This window comes from Gymnoscopelus braueri (assembly GCF_963280865.1).
Source record: "Gymnoscopelus braueri genome assembly, chromosome: 8".
Taxonomy (NCBI): Eukaryota; Metazoa; Chordata; class Actinopteri; order Myctophiformes; family Myctophidae; genus Gymnoscopelus; species Gymnoscopelus braueri.
In genome coordinates, this window is record NC_137609.1 from 16,016,077 (window position 1) to 16,028,498 (window position 12,422).

The window sequence follows — 12,422 nt, forward strand, 5'->3', positions numbered from 1 at the left end:
GCTTCGTGTCTGAGCTTTGAAAAAACTGCGGTCTGTAAAATCAAAACCTTGAAACCCTGAAAGAAATGTTTCAAGAACTTTTTGTCTCCTTGTTCCAGCAATTGTCTGTGTGGGATGGGATGAGACAGACCGTATTAATCCTGAGAGAAATTCATTGGTCTAGCAGCACTACAGTGAGGATGAGACAAAGATACAGGCAGTGGTGGAAGAAGTACTCAGATATTTTACTTAAGTAAAAGTAGCAATACCACAATATAAAAATACTCTGTTACAAGTTAAAGGCCTGTGTTCAAAATGTTACTTGAGTAAAAGTACAAAAGTATTGGCATCAAAACATACTTAAAGTACCAAAAGTAAAAGTACTAACATTTTTGAAAATAGCAGATCTACAAGCTCACAACGCGTCGCATCGCGACACACTGTGAGCTTGTAGATCTGCTGTTTTCAAATAGCCGAGGTATAAAATAGGGCTAAAGTGGTCAATGCATGTTTCATAATGTAATCATTTATATCTGCAAAGTCACTAGTAACTAGGGGTTACGTAGGTAACCCCAGTTTTCTTAGTTTCATAGTAAGAAACTTACTTATGGGATATCATCGCCCTCCGGCGATGGCACAGAGCACAACACATATGCTCCCGGTACTAATTCTAATTTGTTCAGGGTCATGGGACGTGAAACCGGAACCGGTTCGGGTATAAAACCCCTCGCGTCACAGGGAACACCCTCTTAACCCTAAAAAGCACACAGAAAGGGGTTTACAGTAAGTTTCTTACTATGAAACTAAGAAAACTGGGGTTACCTACGTAACCCCTAGTTTTCCATCGTTTCTGTAAGAAACTTACTTATGGGACACATACACGTCCCCTGAGGTAGCCCCTACCGAAACCCCACCCGTACCACACCGTACGGCCACGGACCCTGAATCCGGCAAGGCCCAGGCCACCAGGTGCCAGACCCTTTCGGGTTAGTACAGGAAAGGACCAAAAGCAAGGACCTGACAGACCAAAGTCTGACTCTATCGGTAAAAAGAGACTGAACTCGACCGTCTCCCAGACCGAAGAACAGGACCCCAGGCCTCCGTACGCATGACCCCCTGGGTCAGAGGCGAGGAAGGCCTCAAGGCAAGGACCCAACAGACCGAAGTCTGCCCCTTCCAGCCACAGAGGTAAAGACCCCGGTCACCCTCCGGCATAGAAGACCAGGTCCTCCTTCCCCCTAGCTCCAGCCCCGCTGGGCCAGGGGAAGCACCGTGTCGCCACGGCCAGGTAGAAAGCTAGCCTGGTAAACCCTCCCTCCGGAAATCTCATTTCCATTTGATTTCAGGAGTGAGTCTGGCCTGATCCGCCTTTCTGCAATATTGGCTGTGCTGGAGTTGGGCGGGAGTAATACCGTTGACTGACAACCCCTTCAGCCAATGATAATTTTTCCCCTTCAGCCAATCAGCAGTTAACCAGTCTAATGTGACGCAAGGGGACTTTTGAGACGATCCATGCCCAAAATGGGTTGCCTTATTCGGTTACATGGGTGTCACTGCCCGCCCCTACCGGTTCTCTACATTTTTATTTTTAAATAGGCTTTGTCATGATTAATTGACCACATATATGAAGTTAAACAACTACATTCTATCCAAACGATATCTTATAAGTAAATTCCGTGCCTCAAAATAGAAGTTAAGAGAGCTTTTTGAAGTAAAAAAATTGCGGAGAAAATAGCGCACAAGAAAAAGATGGCTGCCGTTCGTGTTTTGGGCTCACTCGAACTCGCCACCTGATTGGCCAACGTAAGCTGTCAATCACAGAACAATGAGCGACGACGCTGATAGGCGCGGCCGTTTGGCATACACAGCCAATATTGCAGAGAGGCGGTTCATGCCAGACTCACTCCAGGAATCAAATAGAAATGAGATTTCCGGAGGGAGGGTTTACCAGGCTAGTAGAAAGCCACGGAGGCAAGATCCTCTTGGCCCGAGGACGCCCCGTCAACGGAAGGCGAAAAGAGCTTAGGCCCTCACACCCACCGCTTGACTGCTACCGGCCGCCACGCCCAGGACCGTGTGCGCCATCTCAGACGCCGCCACGTCTAGGCTGTAGAAGGACGCAAACGTGGAGGGACACGACCAGTTTGCCGCCGAGCAAATGTCCTGCATCGGAACCCCCTTGTAGAGGGCCCAAGATGAAGCCACACCCCGAGTAGAGTGGGCCCTGAGGCCCACCGGGACCACAGTCCCATTACTCTCATAGGCCAACCGGATAGCCTCCACAATCCACCTGGAGAGCGTAGGCTTAGCCACAGCCTTCCTCCGGCTGCCCGGGCCGTAGGAGACAAACAGTTGAGTCGACTCCCTGCCGGCCTCTGTCCTCTGACAGTAAAGCTTCAGAGCTCTTACCGGGCAGAGACAGTGCAACCGTCTATCCTCCACTGAACCAAACGGCAGTGGATGGAAAGCCCCCAACTCCACTGGGGCCCCAGCAATAACTATAGCCATTCTTAGGGACAAAGGCCAGGTCAGTTTTCAACAAAACCCTCCTGCCGTCACCTGAGAACTGCATACAGTCAGAGCTCACCGAGAGCGCCTGAAAGTCGCCCACGCGCTTAGCCGTACACAGGGCCACCAGAAGAACAGTTTTGAGACTGATCATCCTCAGAGATACATTCTCCAAAGGCTCAAAGGGAGGGAGGCAGAGTGCGTCCAGCACCACCACCAGGTCCCATTTAGGGAACAAAGGCCTGTTGACCGGCTTGGCCCTTTTCACTCCGGCCATAAAACGCTGCACCAGTGATTGATGGCCCATGACTCGCCATTGAACCCCAAATGGCAAGCGGAGATGGCTGCCAGGTACACCTTGATGGTGGAGAAAGCCAGGCCCTGGTTCATTCTGCCCTGCAGGAAAGTCAGGACGCTGGCCACCGGCGCCTGGAAGGCTATCACCGGAGGCGAGCGTCTATCGCACCAGGACTCAGAAATGTTCCATCTGATGTCATACTGAGACCTCGTGGAACTAGCCCTGGCACCCTGAATGGTGGCCACCACATCAGGAGGCAGCCCCTGGAGCTTTGACTCGTCCGCTCACGAGCCAGACCCCTAGGCCTGGCGCCCGAGGGTGTCCGTAGGACCCCACGACCCCGTCCCGTTCCAGAACGTCTCCGAACTATAGGGGAGGTTGTGGCTTGCACCGGGGAGGAGGAGTGACCCTCTACTTCCACCCGTGCCGCGCTGGAGCGGGCGGCCAGGGTCTCAGTGAGCGACAAAGGTCCATAACCCGGGGGTTGTATGACCGTTTCCCGTACTGACGACCACTCCCGGGCAGCGAGCCCAACCTGAAAATCAGGAGGCTCCATGACCGGACGGCGTGTGGTAGAGCCAGGAGTGACCCTCTCCACTGCGTCATTACGCACGCCAAGCAGCCCAATACAAGGGGATCCAAGTCTCCTTGTTTGTTGGCATAGCACATCGTTGTGGTACTGACCCCTTAATCCAGGGTAAACCGACCTGCGACGTGGTACACACAGCGTTCGAGAACAATGAGGACTATCTCGGTATTCCCGACACACCTGGGGAGTGTAGGCGGGGCGACACCGGGGACCACTCTCCTGACCACATCCGTCTCCAATCGTCCGCCATCATGGTGAGGTCGATTGGTCCGGCCCTCTTGTGCGGTGTTGTTAACGTCACCCGGAACGAAACTTTGAACCCCCAAGGGGAGTTTCGCCGGTGTAACACCGGGGCCCTCTGACAAGTAAACATCCGCCTCATCTACTCCGCCATTTTGGGGAAGCAGAAGGAGGCCGCCATTTTGTGCCTCGACTGTCCTGCAGATGCGCTTTGCAGCCATCTGCCGAACAGAAGAAGGAACAGCAAAATCGCAGTTAGGAAATGTTTTTGTACAAAGGGGCCCAGTTCTACACCTAGAATGCAAGTTTTTGGAATTTGATTCAAAGCTAAAAGTAGTACTACCTGCACTTGAGTCACCTTGTTCATTGCATGCACAGGACCTGTCCCTACAGTGTCCGGAATGCTTGTCCTTAAGACACACACCGAACACTGAGGGCTCATCGATTCGGGACATGAATCGTCTTCTCTCACACGTGAAAGGAAAGCATTTGTGGTATTGGCAATACTTTGAAAAATTGACACTGTGGGGACTGAACCTCGTTCATTGTCTTTTAGCGTCTCTTTTAGTCTCTGTGTACCCCTGGAGCCGCCCGTGGCCCTGTCCAGAGGGGCAAGAAGAGCGCCAGAACATTCCCCCAAGTGGGGAGATGACCCCGCACGAAACTGGCCAGGTGGCCGTGACGGGACCAGCTGAGAAATGTTACTTGCCTTTCCCCTTGCGCCTAGCCATGTTGTCCTTTCGTTGAGGCCTAGGCGAAGGGGGGGGTGGGGGGGCACGTTTCTCGTCCTTGCGCCCAGGAGCTGGCTCTCGCGGAGGACGATGTAGACGAACCACGTTTCCTGAGGCCCGTGGCTGGCGTGGCCTAGCTATACCAGACGGGCCGGGGGTGATGGTGAGGAGGCCTGCAGCGGTCTCCTGCCTCTGCTTCTCCTCCGCCTGCGTCTTGGTGATCAAATCCGCGGCGGTGTTGAACAGTTATCCCCCTTAAGCGGTAGGGCAAGGAGTCCGGTGGACAGAATCGCCTTACACTCCGTGGCGAGGTCCAGCCATTTGACCCTTTCCAGGTCCGCGGTGAGGGCCATGGCCCGACCGGTCCACATCAGCCCATGGCAAGTGCAGAGGATGGCGACTTGCATGAGCTTCTCGAGCTCCTTCGCATCCTCTACCCACTCCTGGTGGTTCACCGACGCGAGCGTTGTAGGTAGCAAAGTTTTAGCCGCCAGCTCCTTGAGCCTCGCGGCGGCCGACCCTTGGTGCGTCCTCTTGGTGCGGTCCACGAACATGGGCCTGTTCTCCGGACCGTGTCGCACCGAACCGCCCTTCGCCTGCTCGATGGCGCTCGCCAGGGTGAAGTCCATCGGAGGAAGACACAGGACCCCCATGTCCGCTCCGGAGATGATCTTAACGGGGAAGCTAAGCTTCTCCGGTTCTTTCCCCCCCGTACCCCTCACTCGGGGAGTGAGGGGTACCAACCCCTGGAAACCCGGGATGGGGGCCCCGGTAGCTGTCCTCACGTCCTCCATGGGCTGCTCCAGTCCGCATCTGGAGATTGCCCGCTTCAGAATGGCCGCCACGGGTTCGGCGGACTCCGCTGCCACGCTGGGAGCCACTGCCGCCACTGCCGTCGCCGCCGGCGCCGCTGGAGGATCCAGGCCGGCCATTGCCACCTCCTGGCTGACCTGGTAGGAGGTGAGCTCCTTCTTCCCCCTCATCCATGATGTCGTCTCCCTCGGATCCGTCTTCGTCCGAGTCGATGACGTTCGGCTGGGAGCCGTCCCAGGCGAGGGAGACGGCGGGAGAGAGAGGAGCCTCGATCGGTGAAGAGGTGAGCGCCTCGCGCTGAGTCTTCTTCGCGGCACCGCTGGAACGTGGAGCAGCATGTAGCGGTGGGCCCATGCCTGGGCCCGTGCTCACCACCGACGCTATAGGGCCTGTGGCGGGGCCAGCGTCGGGGCGAGCACTGCTACTTGCGGACGCCGCTAGCCTCCTGGCTCTGTCGAAGCGACATTCCAGCTGGTGTCGAGAGAAGTCGCCACAGGCCTCGCAGGCGTCCGAACCCTTCGGACCATCCAGGGCTATCCACGCGTGGTTAGGCCCCAGGCAGTAGATGCAGAGGCGGTGACGATCTTCCGCGGCGATGAAGAGGCTGCAGCTGTCCAAGGCGCAGGCACGCGGCGCCTCCATCTTCTCCTCTCGTTTTCCCTTGAGGCTAAAAGGCTAGCTAGCTTCAGTTCTAACACTAGCCTGGCTTAGCACTTAGCTTAGCTTTAAGCTACTTTACAGCGGTAACGCTGCAGCTTTCGCCTCGGGGCAGGAGAAACTTGAGAGGACAGGAAAGAAAATCAAGTAACTCGGGAGAGTTAATATAATAATAATAATAACCGAAACTTTATGAGAACGAATCACCCGTAGAGTGACACTGGGTGCCCTCGCTTTGGGAGTGCTGGGATCCGAAAAGTTTCCTCGTGCTGTAGTGTTGCTTCAGGCTCCGTGCGCTTTCGCTTATGCAGAGTGAAGGAAGAGGGTGTTCCCTGTGACGCGAGGGGTTTTATACCCGAACCGGTTCCAGTTTCGCGTCCCATGACCCTGAACAAATTAGAATTAGTACCGGGAACATATGTGTTGTGCTCTTTGCCATCGCCGGAGGGCGATGATATCCCATAAGTAAGTTTCTTACAGAAACGATGGAAAACTAAAGTTTTCAAATAATTGCAGTGGAGTAAAAGTACAATATTTGCCTCTGAGATGCAGTGGAGTAGAAGTAAAATTAAAGACAATTGGAAATACCCCAGTAACGTAAAAGTCCCTCAAAATTGTACTGACGTACAGTACTTGAGTAAATGTACTTAGTTACTTTACACCACTGGTATAGACCCCTAGGTGTCAACAAAGTACATAATGATTTAAGTGAGTAACGGCAGAATGTTTGGGGGCCATTACTGAAGAGCAGGGAAAATACCAGGGTGGCTAAATTTACATTTGTATAGCGTGCATGTAGACTACAGTACTTGTTTGATGCCTAGCCGAATCACTGAATGTTGCATTGTGGTTCGAGCAGCACCGGCTGCTTGCAGAGAAAATAAGACACTTAAATTGTTGTGTTGCTTGTCTGCATGTTTGATGTGTTGCCTAAGCCAATTTGATGACTTTTAGGCCTATAGTTTATTGGCTTTGTAGAGAGGGGGAGAATCCCACTACGAGCTCACAAGGCTGTTCAGAACCATGGACAGCGACACTGTCAGAAAACACACCCGAGTTTTAAACCATCATGAATTATAAGGCTATACGTTTTAATAAGATATGCAGACATTGACTTTTTAATTACAGTAGATGGGTAATAACAATAAATCCTGTGGGTTAATCACCCAGCACCCCCCCCCTCTCTCTCTCTCTCTCTCTCTCTACCAAAAGCACTTCAATGATCTCGCTAAAGAAGCGTGGGATGGACCTGACACTTCCGTTTCAAATTGATAACCTTTTGATTGACTGCTGATAAAAAAAAGGTAGCTGACACAATGAATTAACAGACTTTGCAGATTACAGGTACATTTGAATGACAGGAATCCGTTCCGTTCAGCTCCACTGACTGCCCCTGGTCCCTGTCTAGTATTTTATCGTCTTCATTGTTTAGTTACAATGTGCTGAGCAATGTGTTTTTATTGGGGGTTTATGTGTTATGTGTCGTTTATTTTAATGTTATATCGTTATTCTTATTTAAAAATTATGTAATGTGTTTAATGAGAACCGATGAGTGATGGGGTAGTTTTGCCACTGGCAGTGGTGGAAAGTAACTAATTACACATGTACTCAAGTACTGTACTTGAGTACAATTTTGAGGTACTTTTACTTCTACTCCACTACACCTCACAGGCAAATACAATACAATACAATTCTTTGAAAACTTAAGTTACTAGTTACTTTGTAGATTAGAAACACTAACCACTTTAGCCCTGTATATTTTTCGTCCATTTGAAAATAGCCGATCTACAAGCTCACATTGCGTCGTGATGCGATGCAATGTGTGAGCTTGTAGATCTGCGATTTTTATACATTTTATATATTTGAAAAGTTGTGAAATGGGACATTCTGCGTAATTCTTTCTACTTTTGGAACTTTAAGTACATTTTGATACCAATACTTTTGTACTTTTACTCAAGTAAATTTTGAATTCTGGACTTTTACTTGTACAGAGTATTTCTTCATTGCAGCATTGATACTTTTACTTAAGTCAAAAATTTGAGTACTTTTTCTACCGCTGAGTTGTTTGGAGACACATTTTGTGTTGGTGTTGTAGAGATAAGAGAATAAAGATTATCAGAAGAAGTTGCTGCTCCTGATTCTATCCACATTATCTTCATCATTCAGATGAAGATGCACCCACACTGTATTTGAAAGCAACATAAATTATTAGGGCTGTGAATCGTCTTCTATCTCACGATTCGATTCGGATTCTTGGGGTCGCGATTCCAAATCAAAACGATTCTCCATTCGATTCCGTTTTTTTCAGATTTATCTCGATACAAAACGATAATAATAAAAAAAATCTCATAAAAAAATGATTCCCAATCAGTTTAATCCAAATTATTTCAGTCATATTGTTTTCATCTGGACTTTAACAACCAAGTGTAGCCTAGTTATTTCCAACAGCTCAAACAAAAAATTCTATAATACCAGAGAGGGTTGTGTAAAGATTCTTGGCTTTGATGGAATCTTAGGTGTAGATCTATTTGATGCAGAACGTAATTGCTTTGATGCAAGTAACATTAAAGGGCCCGTACACACTGCAGGAGATTGGGTCCGATATTGCTGTCGCCGACATTTTTTGGCGCTCGCCGACAAAACCTCCCGATCTGACGCAGATCGGCCTTTGATCTGCGAGATAATGCTCGCTCTGTGTGAAAGGTTCCGCGAGACGATGAGGCCGCGATTATCCGCTCTGCGACGGCTTTCCGACCGTTTTCAGATAACTACCATGTTAGATATTCAGCTCTGTCCCAGACAGGAGATCGGACAGTATCATACATTATGAAAGGGTCTGCGAGGAGATCCACGCTACAGCCAATGAGAGCACATTACAGCCACCGTGGCCAGGGGAGCGTCGCTGGATCTGACCACAACAAACAGTCCCTACCGCAATATTACCGTCCAGTCCTGTATTAAGTTAACATTATAAAACAAAATGAGAGAGTGAGCGAGCCTGGTGGGCTGTTTATTTTAGAGGAATTGTACAGAGAGAGAGAGAGAGAGAGACAGACAGACAGAGAGTGAGAGCAAGAGCGAGCTCTGTGTGTGTGTGTGTGTGTGTGTGTGTGCAGCATGTGCACGCTGTTATGAACAGCGTTGCCAGATGTTGCGAGAGAAATAAGCAACCAGGTCTATGAAAACAAGCCCAAGAAAAGGCCACTTGAGCACTTTAAACCTATTTACAAATACATTGGATATTTGAAAATAGCCGATCTACAAGCTCACAACGCGTCGCAGCTATTTTCAAATAAAAATCTTGAGAAAATTGTGGAATATTTTCCAAATCCACACAAATCTTGTATGGGGGTCTATGATGGCACAACATATTTACAGAAGGGGGGTCTGCGGACAAATACATATTATGTGTTGTTTAAACCACTGGTTTAAACAACATTAGGAAACAAGGCCAAATAAGCAACTACACAAATAAGCCCAAAAAATGCACCCCGCAACAACCAATATTTACAAGCAACTCTACAGAAAAACAAGCCCAAAGTCGCTTATAATAAGCGGACATGGCAACGCTGTCACTGACGGCTTCTGCGCACTTGACGTGCGAGAGAGAGAGAGAGAGAGAGAGGGAGAGAGAGAGAGAGAGAGAAAGAGCGAGAGAGGGGGGAGAGGGAGAGGGAGAGAGGCATATCACGGGATACGTCGATTAAAATGAATTGGAATAAACTCAAATGTATGTTGGGTCTGACTCTGGAGATAGCATTCTAGTGAACTATCCTACAGTGTGTCAGCCCTTGTCGGGGATCAATCCTGTTGTGAAGACCACAACGATATCATGACAGTCGATTTCAAGAAATAAACTCCTGCAGTGTGTAATGCTTAACGATCAGATGACCCCCCGACCACTTAAAGGTCCTGCAGTCTGTACCTGCCTTAACATTAACGAGTGTCAACAAGTGTCAGCTTGACAGTGACACACACCTCAGCTGTGCTGAACTGAAAGTGACTGGAGTTAGTCTAAAAAAAGCCCTTGAATATGACTGAAGACATGATAATGTGTACTGTGATTGTGGTAAGCTTACATTTCATGTCACAAGAGTTAGAGTAAAAACTCCTGTAACTTTAACCAGCAAAAAATAAATAAATTGTGAATCGATTTTGAATCATTGATAATAAGAATCGCGATTCTCACATGAATCGATTTTTTCCAACACCCCTATAAATTGTTTACTACTACAGTAGTTCCCTTTTAGATCCCTCTTTCTTCTGGAAACCAGGTCCAAAATGTGACCCTGCCTCCTTCCTACCACCTAACAAAGGCTTGAAAGACATTTAGACATTTTTGGACCACACAACTGGCTTACTGAGATGGCGTCAAATAGATAGCTGATTGATGTCCATTGATTATCTGCATCTCCCTTTATCTGTTGCTGATTATTGCGGCCGACACTTGAGCTGTAAGCAGCGTTACTTTATTAGAGGGTTGCAATAGGAGGCACAGACAGCTGTGTCATGCCACTGATTGCACAAGCATCGTGTGAATACCCGGTTGATCATAATTACCGGGAGGAGAAGGAGATAATGATCATTCTGAGAGACAGATGGGTATCATGCATCAGTGTACCCATATCTAACTTATTCCTACACAAGCAAAGTCCACAGTGCTAATGTCACTCTGAGAATGTCCACATGGAGCCAAATGAACCCGTTTGTTCGCTCTCAGAGCCACGTTAGCACTCCATATTTCACGGTGTAATAACTTCCTGTCAGCAATCCATTGAAATGCTTTGAAGGAGGTCAAGCTCTCTTTATCTCAGAAACTATGATTTTCCACAGCCTGATTTGAAGGAAATTAGTGGGTAGGTAGCAGGGCTTGTGGGGGGGGGGGTGCATGGGCAGTGCATTTTGGAATAATTTTGAACGTTTGTATGATATACATTTTACCGCAGAGACAGGAAATCTAAGGCAATACACTTCACAGATCTCTATACAGATGACAGATTATCAGTGTCAGTGGTGTAAAGTATCTAAATACATTTACTCAAGTAGCCTACTGTACTATTGCACAATTTTGAGATATTTTTTTACTTTACTGGAGTATTTCAAATGTTCTGTACTTTTACTTCTACTCGACTACATCTGAGTCAAATATTATACGTTTACTCCACTATAATCATTTGAACATTTTAGTTGCTAGTTACTTTGTAGATTTTGATTACAAAACATACAGTACATTACCCACTGCAGCCCTATATACATTTTGTCCATTTGAAAATAGCCAATCTACAAGCTCACAATGCGACGCGTTGTGAGCTTGTAGATCTGCTATTTTCAAAAGGTTTTTATACATTTTAAAACTTGTGAAATGAGACATTCTGCATAATGAGTACTTAATACTTTTGGTACATTTTCATAACAATACTTTTGTACTTTTACTCAAGTAAATTCTGAATTTCTGACTTTTACTTGTAATGGCACGGTCAAACCGCACTTTTTATTTTACCTATGGGGCGGAATCTGCCAATGCTTTGTCAATGCAAATGCGTGGATTCATGGCGCATCTTTCCGAGGGTCGTGCACATCTTGCGTTTATGTGCTCTATGCTGCTTTTCCCCCTCTGTCCAATCGGGTGAGTCGAAGGCGGACCGTCCCAAGACTCAGGAAGCGACATGGTGCTTGCGATAGAGCAACTGGTTGTAGCCATAGATATAGAAACCAAGATACCTCATTGGCCTCTGCAGTTCATTGGAGCAATACAAGGCTCTTCCGCAGGGCTACTTGACTACTGGCCAATCACAGCGCGTTGACTACTGGCCAGTCACAGCGCGTCTAACTGACTAGTTGCTGCGCGGCTGCCTCTTAAGAAAAGACCCGCCCCACCTGCCTCTTATTGGCCTACCGAACGCCCCGCCCCCTTTTGTGACGAACGCGGAAGTTTCCAGCTTGCCCTGCTGAAGCGGAAGCACGGCCGAGATACGCACGCCTCAGAGCCGAAGGAGGCATCTACCTTTATATGTCTATGGTTGTAGCTGTTGCATGGGAAGGTCCTGAAAGTGAGTGACAGGTGGGTCACTCCGTTTATTGTCTCCGCCAGGCCAAAAGGCATGGCGAGAGAGTATGTTTTGCACCCTGTCCGTCCGTCCGTGTGTCCTGTCCGTCTGTGACCAGCTAATCTCCGGCACCGTTGGCCCGGTCACTGTGAAACTGTGCACACACACTCCCTGGATGCCAATTCAGAACCTCTGCCCCAAATCTGCCTGTTATAGCTTTATACATACTACTAACAATGTACATGTTTAAGGCTGTGGTGCTGACAGATTCTCACTTACACTTCTTAACGGTTTACGGCTAAACGGTTAACTATTTTTCTCACAGTCTTGTGGCCACCAACTTCAAGTCATTTTATAGCTATGGTCCCCTGCCTAATCTAGTTACCCCAGACGTGCTACAACAAAAAGCAGCACAGCAGATCCAGTAGTATATTAGGCCGATTTTTGAAAAACTCATTTTTTAATATTACTCCTACAGATTTTATCCAAACGTCATGCAAATCCGTACACAGTATCTCTATAGTCATGTGATCAACACGGATCTGTCCGATTTCCCATAT

General features: G+C 48.3%; 1 protein-coding gene across 1 annotated transcript in view; it reads right to left on the reverse strand.

Moving 5' to 3' along the window:
- The window catches only part of doc2b (double C2-like domains, beta), a gene marked incomplete at both ends in the record, with an annotated part of 149,923 nt that overhangs the window by 43,820 nt on the left and 93,681 nt on the right, over nt 1–12,422 (reverse strand). The gene's annotated exons all lie outside the window — the stretch shown is intronic.